At 41.0% G+C, this 13,625-nt stretch overlaps 1 pseudogene; it reads left to right on the top strand.

Annotated features, from left to right (window-relative positions):
* Positions 1-961: 961 nt before the first annotated feature.
* Positions 962-1,077, top strand: LOC111731870 (annotated as a pseudogene).
* The last annotated feature ends 12,548 nt before the right edge of the window (positions 1,078-13,625 follow it).

Genomic DNA, 13,625 nt, shown 5'->3' with positions numbered 1-13,625 from the left:
AATTGACTAAATGTTAAACCAGAGCCTAAAACATGTGCTGCTGCCAGACAAGGAGGAAACCTACAGAACAAAGAAATATTTCTGCTGGGATTACTAACAAACTACTCATATCATGAAAGGAAAACAGTCTTCAAGTCGTGCCCTACACAAAATAAACCCAATCATTCATTCGCTATGACCTAACAATGGGGAACCTATAGAACGAAGGCTGAGATTACTAGCATGCCTTTCACACTGCATTCCCACACCATCAAAGGAAAATAGAGAGTACGAAGTCTTTAAACTGTAATTTATAGAAACTAAGAAATATATATAAACTGAATTCTTTGAACAATTGGGGTCCCTCTCAGTGTCTCTCAGTCTCTCTCATTCTCTGTCTCTGAGAGGAGATCATGCTCTATGGAGTGTTATTCCTTCTCTAATAAACTTTCCTTCTGTTTCTAACTCTGGAGTACACTTGAGTTCTTTCCTGCGTGCAGTCAAGAACCCTCACCCTCTCACTCGGGAGATTCGCCCAGTCCTGCATCATTAGGACACATCTTGCCAACAAGTACACAAAATAAATCAAGACAATACACAGATGTTCTCAGACACAGTTCAAAGCCATGGTGCTTGATGCTGAGATGCTGACTATAGTTCCAGGGGAAGGAGCTTGGTGGGGCCAAGTTCGTTGCCTCTGTAACGGTTCACTGCAAAACAGATGCTGAACGTTATTTCACTTTTTGCCTTTTTTGTAAAAGCAGAAATCCTCTTTGGATTTCTTTCAGTTAGTGAAAACAGGTACCGATGTACCTTTTGTAAAAATGAAGACGGCATAACGCAAACTTCCGAGAAGCGGGAAATACCTGTGTATTCATACAATGAAATACTATATAGCAAGAAAGATGAGCAAACTATAGCCACACAAAACAACATGGGTAAATCTCACAAAAATAATGTTGAATAAAAGAAGCCAGAGACAATCTATAGCCATGCCACCCTGAACAAGCCCGATGTCTGATCTCGGAAGGTAAGCAGGATTGGGCCTGGTTAGTACTTGGATAGGAGACCACCTAGGAAGACCAGGTGCTGTAGGCGTAAAATAATAATAAATAAAGTAAAGTAAAATAAAGCCAGGCACGAAAGACTAGATTCAGTGTAATTCCATTTATATAAACTTTGAAAACAAAACCGTAGTGTTCAAAGACGCACACTATAAATAAAGCTGGGAAGTAATTACCATAAAGGCCAGGCAAGTGCTGACCTCTAGAGGGGAGAAGTAGGGAGAGAAATTGGGAAGAACTCTAGGAAGATGTAGGTTTCTAGATTTGGGTAGTGGTTGCCTCGGTATTTTTGTGTGTGTGTGTGTGTGTGTGTGATAAATTGTTGAACTGTACATCTTTTCTGTGTGTTTCCCAATAGGAGAGGACCTATTACCTTTGGGCACTGCGCCAGTTAGTAAGTTATGGTCTCTCGGCTCCAAACCCACCCTTCTATACTCACTTTGTGAGCTAGAGCCTGGCGCTCCGCAAACCACGTTGGTTTTGCCAGCTGGTCTGTTAGGTTCTGCCAATAGGGGGTGCTAGAGGAAGCCAGGCAGGCTGGAGGAGGAGAAGGGCCTTCCTCAGGCCTGTTCGCTTCCTGCTCTTGTGAGCAGCACCCCAGCAATGCTTCTTCACCAGGGCAGCAGCACTGCTTTCTTGTAACAGCAGCTAAGTCCAGTTTCAGTTTCTCCAACACTTGCAGAACCAGTTTCATTGTGTCCCCTTCCTTCAGCAGTCTAGTGGCCCCTCCTTAGACGTCTATATTTTACCTCTATGGGGCTTGAAGGGGCCCAAAAATTGTGCCTTTTGGGATATGATTTTAAGCTGATAATTTGGGAACAGAAAGCTCAGAAAGAACTTTTCACCCTCCCTCCTTTCCTGCCCAAGAAATTCAGATTGAAAAACCTGCTTCAGGAAGGGAATTTTAGGATGTCAGCCTTAGCCCGAAGAGCCTAATTTGAATTAAGTATTGTAAATAGGAAGGCTTAAGGCTAGGGGCCTGTTAGCTAAATACCCCGTTGTTACTGAGTTGCTTAACAAGAGTTTTCCTGCCTTGTGTGTTCCGGTCTTTCTTCCTCAACTACATTCTCGCTTCTGAAATATAATACCCTGCTCCTTCTTTTCTCTTTTGTCCAAAATGTTTTATATACCCAATGTTGTCTCACTGGCTTTGAAATTTTCATACCTATGTGAATTCCCCATGCGCATGTATTAAAATTTAATTTTCTCCTGTTAATGTGTCTTCGTTCCTTTGATTATTAGCCCAACTAAAAGAACTTACAAGTAGGAGAAGTATTATTTTTTAGCCTCCACCATTCCTAATTGATCAGGTCATGATGGATAGTCATGCCTCAGGCATATAACTTGTTCAGTAAAAAGCTCATCTTTGCCTTAATCAAGCCCTGTCCATTGTTTCTGTGCATCTAGGATAACACACCTTCGAAATGCCTCTTTTCAGACCCCTCCTTCTAAAGTATGACCATCCTCAAGAGAGCACTTGATCTTGTTAACTATCCAGTAATCCGATCCCTGCCTTCCTTTCTCCCACCTTCGATGTAATCTTCCTTACATTCTCTCCTTAATTCCAAATGCGTAAAAGAAGCCGCAAACTGTCATTGATGCAAGCTGTCATTTCTTGGAAGCATTTTTCTCAGTTTATTGCAATTTTGCTTCCAGGTGCATTTTCTATTTGGTTCAGATAAATTATTATTAAAATTCTCTATAGGTTTAAATATTCTTATGTCAACATTGGGGCTCTGGCAGCCCTCTTGGATCATGAGATGACAGCGAGAATAGAAATACACACAGTTGAACAATAATACAGGAGGAATCTGAGTACTTAAGAGCTTTGTGAAGCAGAGCTGCCACACATGCTCCAGACTTTGAAGGGTAACCGAATATGTCACCCCACAATTCGCCTCTTTGCCATAAGGATTATTTTGGGCTGATTATTTTGAGAAACAACAAACAAAGGAGAAGCTCTGAAAACAAGCTACCCTTTTATGAGAGACATTTACATTTATAAAGGAAATCTCCATTTGTAAGGCTGTCTGCTGCTCTGTACCAGAAAGAGAAGGACAATTCTAAATCACAAGAGAATCTTATCAGTGGAAAAGGCAGGGACTTAAATCTGCATAACAACCTTACCCTTGTTTACTGTGCTTTTCCTGGTCACCTCCCCATAACTGTCTTTCCTTCCCCCATCCCTCTCCCCTTTATTTCTTTTGTCTTTAACTGAAGGTGGTATTTAAACTGATTAAGCAACCTCAGGGAGTTAGTTTCCCTGCTCCTCTCCCAAATATACAGGAGCTATACATGTTATTAAACTTATGGGGTTTTTTTTCTCTTGTTAATCTGTCTTTTATTACAGGGGTCTCAGCTGAGAACTCAGAAGGGTAGAGGGAACACTATTTTTTTTTTTTGCCCCCTGTAACTTTTTTCCCTGGGACTTTATCATGAGAGGGAAATAAACTTTTACCTTATTTAAGCCACTGATATTTGGGGGTTTATGTTACAGCTGAGCCCAGTCCTACTTGAGATTCAAGTGACGACTCACATTTCCTTGACTAGCACCAAGTGCTTCACGGCTATTTCTACTCTTCATTCCTCACAATAGCTGTTTGAGGTTAAAAAAAAAGAAAAAAAAAACACATTTTTCCAATGAAGAAATGGAAGCTTCGGCACTCAGTGGTGCAGTGAGACAAACGATACTGGTTTTGTCTTTCCAGAAGGCTGTTCCTGCCGTAGCCGTATTAATCACAGTGACGTCAGCCATGTGCCAGGGAAACCAGAAAGCACAAGTCGTTCTTGGTCAGCCATAACCTGAAATTAGCTAAGTGCTGTGGACGGTTCATCCATCTGGAGCCCAGAGGATGCTAGTTTACAAAGCTAAAGAACATGCCAGGGAAACACACAATGCCGCTTCTCAGCTTGAGATAGAAACATTTCAAACCCCCAGGGGGAGCTTTTGATATTCTCCGCATAATGGACAGCGTTCTGTTTTGCTGATGAATGTATTTTAAAACTAGAGAAAGCAAAAAATGTCAGTAAAGAAAATTACTAGTGGGGAGCAGGGGAAAGCCAAAAAATGTAACAATGTTCAATAATGAAAATTGTTTTCCTTATTAGTAAAATTTGTTTGCGAGATGAGGGGGATGGGGACCAGTACTGATATGGCACCATGCCAGGAATGCAAAGAGGACTTGAAACACCCTTCACCTTGAAAATCAAGAATTCAAATGTTAGCATCTTTTTTTATTGAAACTTTTACTGAGATAATTGTAGATTCACGTGCAGTTGTAAGAAATAATACAGAGAGATCTCATGTATGCTTTTCCTAGTTTCTCCTAATAGTAACATTTTACAAAGTTAGAGTACAATATCACAACTAGGGTATTGACATTTAATCAATCCATCCCACTGATATTATTCAGATTCCCCCAGTTTCACTTGTAATGTAGGGAGGAGGCATGAAAACTAAACGTTAAATCAAGCTATATCAGAGCCTGCTATGTGCTCATCAGCCCTACAGCCAGACCACAAAGAAACCTATAGAACAAAGAAAGATTCCTGCTGGATTACTAATAAAACATTTACCCATACTGTGAAGGAAAAACAGAGTCTTTAAGTTATACCCTACAGAAAATAAACCCAACTACTCATTTCCTATAGCCAAAAACATGGGGGACCTATGGAACAAAGGCCAAGATTGCTACCATACCATTCACAGCCACATACCCATGCTTTCACTCTGTATATCCATACCATAAAAGGAAAATAAGTAAACAAAATCTTTAAACTGTAATTCATAGAAACCAAGAATGATATATAAACTGAATTCCCCACTCAGGGGTCTTTTCTTTCTGTCTCTCTGTCCCTTTCAGTCTCTCTCAGCTCTCTCATTCTCTGTCTTTGAGAGGAGACCACTCTCTGTCTGTGGAACATTATTCCTTTTCTAATAAACTTTCCTTTTGTTTCTAACCCTGGTGTGTGCTTGAATTGTTTCCTCCGCATAGTCAAGAACCCTCACCAGCTCTCTTGGTGCAACATTTGACCCCCACTTGGAAGGATTTGCCCTGTCCTGCATCATTTGTACTCTATGCGGATGTGTGTTTACGTGTGTATTTAGCTCTGTACAATTTTGTCAACTGTGCAGGCTCATGTATCCATCACCACAGTCAACATACTGAGCAGTTCCATTACAAAGATCCCTCCTGTTGTCCTTTATAACCACACTCACCTTCCTCCCACCCCAGTCCTGACCCCCTGGCCACCACTAATCTGTTCTCAATTTCTAAAATGTTGTCATTTCAAAAATCTTATGTAAATGGAATCACACAGTATGCAATTTTGGGAATTGACTTTTTTCACTCAACATAATTCCCTAGAGAGTCATCCAAGTTGTGTGTATCAAGAGCTTATTCTTTTTATTCCTGAGTAGTATTCCATAGAATGGAGCTACCACAATTTATTTAATCAGTCAACCACTGAAGGATATCTGAGCCAGTTCCAGTTTTTAGCTAGTATGAATAAAGCTGTCATGAACATTCATGTACAAATTTTCATGTGAACATAAGTTTTCATTTACTGGGATGAATTGAGGCAGGATAGATAGCCCAGGGATGCCCACTCCCCTGTCAGGATATGGCTCCAGAAATTTTTTTCTATCTTCAGATCTCCCCCTGTTTTAGCCCCAGCAAGGAGAGATAAGCCAAAACTGGTCTTTTCCAGTTTAGATGTCATCATTGGCTAAGGCATGATCTTTGACTAATTATAATATGATTATAATTTCATCCGTATTGCAAATACTGTGGCTCCCATCATGCACCTGATGCCATGACAGTTCCAGAAACACCATATAAGGAAGAGAGAGAGAGCGAGAAACTGAGCTCCCTGCCTACTGTGAGGAGCCACAAAGGCTATATCAGTACCACGTTTCTGGGTTCTGCCTCCAAGAACAAAAGTTCATAAACCAGACATCCTTGTATGACTACCTCATTCTCTCTCTGTCTTTCTGTCTCTCTCTCTCTCTTTCTCTCCTCCTCGCCCAATCTTTCCACCCGTACCTTTGACTTTGCCCACATTCCCCTTGAGTGTGTACTTTCACTTTAATGAACCTTGCACTTTCTTGCTTGCCGTTCATCTTGCCCTTGAATTCTTTCTCGTGGCATAAGACAAGAATCTGGTCTCTGGAGCTCCAAGCTCTCTGCCAAAAAAAGAATGCCCAGGAGTACAAATGTTGAGTCATATGGTAGTTGCTTGTTTAATTTTGGAAAAAATTGCCAAACTTTTTCTAGGCTGTCTATATCTTTTTACATGCCCACCAGCAATGTATGAGTGATCCAGTTTCTCCCTATCCTTGTCAGTATTTGATGTAGTCACTATGTTTTAGCCATTCTCATAGGTGTGTGGTGTTATCACATTGAGGTTTTAATTTGCATTTTTCTGATGGCTAATGATGTTGAACATCTTTTCATGTGCTTATTTGCCATCTATATATCCTCTTCATTAAAATATCTGTTCATGTTTTGGGGCCCATTTTCTAATTACATTGTTTGTATTTTTACTGTTGGGATTTGAGATTTCTTTGTGGAATACGAGGTTTGCAAATATTTTCTCCCAGGCTATACCTTTTCTTTTCATCCTCTTCACATTGGCTTTTGCAAAACAAAATCTTTTATTGTGATGCGATAGAATTTGTCCATTTTTCCTTTTATGGATTGTCCTATTGGTGTCAAGTCTAAGAACTATTTGCCTAGTCCTAGGTCCCAAAGATTTTCTACTTTCGTTCTAAAAGATTTATAATTTTATATTTTATGTTTTATTCTAAGATGTATTTTGAGTTAATTTTTGTATAAGGCGTGAGGTTGAGGTTGAGGTTCATCTTTTTGCCTATGGCTATCCAATCGCTCAAGCACCATTTGTTCAAAAGGTTATCCTTTCTCTGTTAAAATGCTTCTGCATTTTTGTCAAAAATCAGCTGAGTCTATTTGGGCCTATTGCTGTGTTCTCCATTCTGTTCATTGATCTTTTTCTATGTTCCTATCTTCTTGACAATACTGTTTTGATTACTGTAGCTATATAGTAAGACTTAAATACCACATAATTATTACTCCTACTTCATTCTTCTTTGTCAAGATTGGTTTAGCTATTCTAAGGCCTATGCCTTTCTGCATAAATTTTAAAATAGGCTTATCTATGTCTTCAAATAATTTTGATGAGATTGTGATAGAAATCTTCAGTCCTTTCCTCTGAACGTCAGCTCTTAGTTCCAGAAGAGAAAAGTTCCCAGAAGTGAAAATTATCACATCACTATGTAGAGGCAGAAAAATTTACTCTGGGTCTGGAGCTTGGAGACCTGGATTCAAATCCTAATTTTGCCACTTACTAGCTGTGGACCTTTGGCAAGTCACGTAATTCTCTAAATACAAATTTCTACATCTGTAAAATAGAGGTAACAATGACTAAATGAGATGCTTAGATGTTTAGGCACTGAATATCTGAAATGTAATAGGTAGACGATAACGGTAATCATTTGAATTCCAGAGCAATAGGCATTTTGGAATAGAATTAGGAATATTTTAGAAAGACAGCTATATCTAGTATTAGGAACAGGGCACAGAAGTGATGTAACAGGGTTTATCCTAAATGATCACAATCTCTGTAATCATTTACCCTTTTTTTCATGTTATTGGATGATTTAATAATAGATATCACTGAGAGACACCAACAAGGTCATTCAAAGATGTTCTCATTATCAGTTATTAACTTAGTAAATGAAATAGCCATTAGTGGCTCTGTGGGCCTCTGCAGGAGCTCCAGACTCATTAGCCACCTGTGCTGCACACATGACTTCACCCTGCCTCTTCAGGCTGATCAAAGAACACCTTGATTCTACTTCTAATTGCCCAGGTGCTCTTCAAAATGCCCAATCTTGCTTCTTTTGATCTAACTAGGTCTTTAAACAAGATATAAATAAGACAAGTCCACTTTTTGGTGGTGATGCAAGAAAATTAATTGGCTGAGTAGAATAATCAGCAAATGAAATGGAGTCCTGTACTTGAGTTTAAACTCCACATTCTTTGAGAACAAACAAGGAATCGAACTGATCTATGACACTGGCTTTCAAATATCCACAGTCGTGATCCACAGTGAGAGATGTATTTTGTATGGTGATCCAGTACACACACACACACACACACACACACACACACACACACAACTGAAGTAAAAGTTAAACAAAATAATTTTATTTTTTACTATCTATGATGCATGCTAAAGTTTCCCATCTACTTTGACACTATTATTTTTTAATGCTGGTTGCTACTACTGATGCCATGACCCACTAATGGATTGTGAGGGAGGCCTCAGCCGTGAAGCTCAGAGAGAATTCTTACTAGGCTGCTGTAAACCACAGAGGTAAGCTCTCCACAGGCCTCCCTGTGGCTTAGTGTTTCACTCAGTCTGGCTCTGAACAAAAGCTCTCTTTTTCTCCTCTCAGGATCACAGTTGTAAAAGTCAGCAACATTTCAAGGAACTCCCCTGAAAATTACAAATGTTTGTCTGAGTGCTTCTAAATTTTCTCTGCCTGGAACACACAAATAGAAAGAATATGAGTAATATTCATTCAGCAACTGAAGTTGGCCAGGCATACCGTGGAGGGGACCATGTTTTATATCAGTCTTGTACCCCAGGCCGCAGGAAGACAGATGCTAAAGTGAGACAAGGGGCCTGCTAAGTATTCCTCAAATCAGTCCAGGCCGTGTGTGTGTGTGTGTGTGTGTGTGTGTGTGAGAGAGAGAGAGAGAGAGAGAGAGACAGAGAGACAGAGAGAGACAGAGAGAGACAGAGAGAGAGAGAGAGAGAGAGAGAGAGAGAGAGCAGAGATCCAGTTGTTATTGCTACTTAAAACATAAAAATACCACATCCCCTGGTATGACTCCTGTCCCCCGCCCCTCAGCCTTTCCTGACCACTAGCCACAAGGCCATACAAGATCCCTCCACCCATATCGCCCAGGAGAGCCAATAGGTACAGAGACACTTCCTGTCCAACAAAGTGAATGGGATGGAAATGGAGTTCTCAGACTTCTGTAACCCAGAAACCCAAGAAGTTTCTGCCGCCTGGGGAAGATACTTGGGTGGGCCTCCAAGAAAGACTATCTTCTGCTCTGTGAAGACATCAGACTTAGTAGCAAATAAAAAGGCAGGGCCCACCCCTCGCTCTTAGGGAGGAAACCTGAACACAGTCTCAGAGTATAGAGTGAAATGTCCTGTTTGATAACAGAAAAAGAAAATATCTTTCAAAACAACAAAAAAAATGATCATAACTGTAATACTTAAAAAGGGAGGGAAATCATTTTTTAAAAAAAAGAAGGGGAAATTTCTATATCTTTTATCAGTGCTGTGTCGCTCAGTCCCCCAAAATTTGGAGCTTTCTGGGGAGAAATGTTACTTGACTTTGTGAAACTTTAGGCTATCCGGTGTCCCCAGAACTATTGTTTGTTCTTTTGGAGCTCTGAGCAGCAGTTTTCAGGCAACATGTAGCTGGAACTAAGAAGGGACAGGAAAAGAAGCAGGCAAGCGGGCTGAGGATCTGGATTTGACTGGCTCCTCCAGCTCTGAGAGATCCCACTGTGGGACTGTGTGTGACATCGTATGGGGAATGCTGCAGAGAGCAGGACCAGCCTCTTTTCTGGTGTGGGGCTGGGAAGGTGGGTCTTAGACAGGGAGACAGGAAAAAGTCCTCCCTGAGAGTTTGGTATCAGAAACACAAGGAAATCTGGGCATTCCCGGTGCTTATGGGTTAGGGAGGGAATTAAACCATCCCAGGTGCAGAGGACCCTGAGGAGATTGGAGACTGAGAGTTCTTCTAACAGCTATATACAGCAGTAGACAGAGGGGCTACTTATTTCTCTTCCATTATACTGGAAGAGAATGGAAAAGTCTCCTTCACTTCTCAGCTGGTGTGCTCTTCTACACTGTGAGGGACCCAGGGGGAGGGCCTAAGCTGTCCATGGGCCAGAGGATCAAAAGAGAGAGTGGGGTCCCCTCCCTCGAAGTCGGGGTGAAGATGGCAAAGGGGACCAACAGCCAATGACAACTGTGTCCAGCAGACAGTGTCCTCTGGAGGGCAGCATTGTGGTGGCCTGACAAAGAGGTGGGTGGACAGGAGGGCTGTTGACTATCTTTGTGAAGCCACAGCCTAGCCTACAGGGAGACCTGTTAGAAACAGCTAGGGAGCTTTGTGAGAGGGAATTTTCCAAAGATCAAGCTTCTGAGGATTTGAGTCTTTCTTTGTGTGGAAAACATTTTTTACAGGGAAAAATAGGAACCTTTTGTCTCTACATTTTCTCTTCCCTTCCCTGAAAGAACCAATAGAATGAAGCCATTGCATTCCTACTGCCTTGAGTAAATATTGTGTTCAAAGGCCTAGGTGGGGTGCTGAGAGGAGAGAAACACTGGGGCTAGAGGCCTGCTCAAAAGATTTCCCCCTCAAGCCTCTATTTCCTCTGATGGTTCTGAAAAGTCCGGGCTACATTCTATCAGGCGAGGTGACTGGAGCCACTGATGCTTTGGAGCATTGATAGTGTTCACTGATATTCCCAGTTCTCTTCTCCTTCTGGGCACGTAGGAGAACTATACTTTCCTGCCTTGGTGAAGTTACGTGTGGCAGTGTGACATTTTGGCCAACAAAGTGTGAAAAGCAATATGTGTCACATCTGGGTGGAAGCATTTAAAGAGTGACGCATGATTCTCTCAAGCTTTCCTTCTCTGTTTTGGCAAACTCTAGTGCCCGTGTTTGGATAGTGTCCTAAAATGGTATCTCCTTCATCAACCTGGGTCCCCGAATGGCTCCAATGAACAGAGCTCCCTAATAAGCTCATATTGGCCATGTTACATAAGAGAGAAATAGCCCTCAGTAAGCCACTGAAGATTGGGGATTGTTTGTTACCACGGCATAACATAGTCCATCCTGACAGGTACACATAGTTTTGCTGAGCAGAATTCATAGTATCTTAATATTTCCCAGGGTACTAATTAGCCAGTGATGTAATGAGAAACGTAATGAACTCAAAACGGGGAACTCTCCACTTCCCATTCTCTCATGAGAGCTCACAATGGCCACAACTCACTGGGAACTCGTTCCAGGCAACTCTGGATCTGTTTGATGGTAAGTAACTCCCACATTCCCAGAATTCTATTAGGCTGGGTAGCTTTATAAAAATCTGTCTCCCCGGAGGCTGTTTTAGTGTTTATACTTGTTCAAAAACATTCAGCCAAACAAATGTTCCTTAAAAAGCTGGCCATCTAACCGCCCAGGCAGAACTGGAGCAGCATTTTGAGGCAAGCTCTTAGGAACCTGCTCCAAAAGAAAAGAAGGACTTTCCTCCCAAGGCGGCATCTTGTCCCTCAGTAATTCAGGCTCCATGTCTGCTGTGGGCTTCCGTGGTTACCCGAATGTGGAAATCTGGTCTCCACAAGTCTTGTGATCCTCACTCAGTTCCCATGGCCACACACACATGATTTGAACAAACATTTCTGACCTCATCTGGTTCTCACATTTGAAAAGTAAAACATTTGGAGAATGAATTCATTTTGAAACATTAAAATTAATTGACAGATTTAGAATTTTAAAGTATTGTGATCAAATGAACATAAGCCACGACCTAGGAACCTTATTTTCCACCCACAGGAGAAACAATGACTGCTTAAAAATCATTTGGACAATTGTTGAAATTTCAAGATAGAGTATATTTTAATAATAGTATTGCATCGATGACAAGGTTCCTGATTTTGATAATGATATCGTGGATAAGAGAATGTCTTTGTTCTTAGGAAATACATGATGAGGTATTTAGCAACGAAGGGTCATAATGTTTGCAACTAAATTCAAACTGTTAGTAAGAAATAACAATGACATGGAGAGAAAGAGAAAGTAAATACAGTAAAATGTTAACTGGAAAACCTAGGCAAATAGCCAAAGTGTTTATTCTACTATTCTTGCAACTTTTCTGTAGGTTTGAGAGTTTTCAAAAAATAGAAGTTTTTTTAAAAAAATCATGCGTTCTCTAGATTAGTGACTTTCGAATTTTTAATGCTAACCCACAATAAAATATAGATTTGTATGCAGCAATCCAGACATACACATACATACATATATAATTTGAACAAATGCATACAAATGAAATTAAAAGTTTTACAAAACAATACTTACTCTCATATTACATGTAATGCTCTATGACTTTTGTGTTTTATCTTTTTTTTTTAAATGCTCGTTGTGACCGATTAAATTGACTCGATGATCACTAATGGTCACAAACCGTTTGAACACTAGTTTTCAGTGGTGCTTTCTGCAACATTTCTAATACTTAGTATTTTCTAGAGACACAAAAGAAGTACTGTCACCATGAAGAACTGACAGCTCCGTGCACCCTGAATCTATGTGGGTTTTGAAAACTTACCTCTTCAAATACAGACAGAGGAACTCAGGACATTAAGATTAAGGATTTCCAGAATGTTGACAAATACAATCAAAATTACCTGTAGATAGATAACAGCTTGAGCAAGTATTTAGTAGATGTACAGCCTTTACTCTGACACAGGCCTGGGGATTTAAGAGTTGGCCAACTCGTGCCCTAAGAAATCTCTCAGCCCCCCTTTCCACCTACTGGCTGCCTCCTTTCCTCTTGGCCATTAATCAGCCCCAAAGTGTGCAACCCATGACAATTTTCACACCTAATGGGATCGTCTAAGCTAGAGACTCCCTGTCCTGCTAACATAGCATCTCTGTATCTTCCAAACACTCTTGCCACAAAACACTAAGAAAAGAGGATTTTGTGGCTTCCCCAGAGATTTCACAATATACGTTTGCATATGAAAGACTCTGAAAAGTCCTGCAGTAGAAAAACCTGTTTAACTATTTTTTTAATCTTAGGATTTTACAAATTTATTTGTCCACAGATACTTCCCCTCTTTTTTTCCTTGCCTTGCCCTAAAGTTCCTTTGCACCTAAGGCTACTTCTGGGAATAATTGTGGAGTAAATGAAATGGATCTTTGTTTTAACCACCTCCACCTTATATCTAAGTCCCTATCCCACCCCTCTACTCTCCTGTCCTGTACATCTTCCTGGACCCAAGTGTCCCCAGGCCCAGGGGGAGGAGGATTGTGGTAGAAAACAAAGGGATTGAGCCTAATGAGTTGCCCCACCAGGAGAATTGGCACAGTTCTTAATACTTAGCCAATGGACTGACTCTAATTCAGGCACTGTAGTCCCTGCTTCCTGGACGATGGGGGAAAGGGATGCCAGTAGAACACTGAGGCCCTAGGAGCTTCCAATTCCTAGCCTTCTCACTGGAGGGCCAATGTTCATTCTTGCTTCTCTTTTCCAGTTGACGCCCATGTAACATGAGCAGAAATCCATACCCCACCTCCAGCCACCGTGTGGCATTTCCCAGGGTTGTCCTCTTCCTAGGTCCATTTCTAGAGGCAAACTGTTTTTTCTACCATCTGCTGGCATTTTCAGGACCTGCCCTCATCCTGTTTCCCTCTGCCCCTACCACAAACACTCTCCAGCCCAGTTAACTAAATGTTCCCCCAATGGT

This window comes from Pteropus vampyrus, unplaced genomic scaffold (assembly GCF_000151845.1).
Source record: "Pteropus vampyrus isolate Shadow unplaced genomic scaffold, Pvam_2.0 Scaffold404, whole genome shotgun sequence".
NCBI lineage: Eukaryota > Metazoa > Chordata > Mammalia > Chiroptera > Pteropodidae > Pteropus > Pteropus vampyrus.
This window is presented reverse-complemented; position numbering and strand designations above follow the sequence as displayed.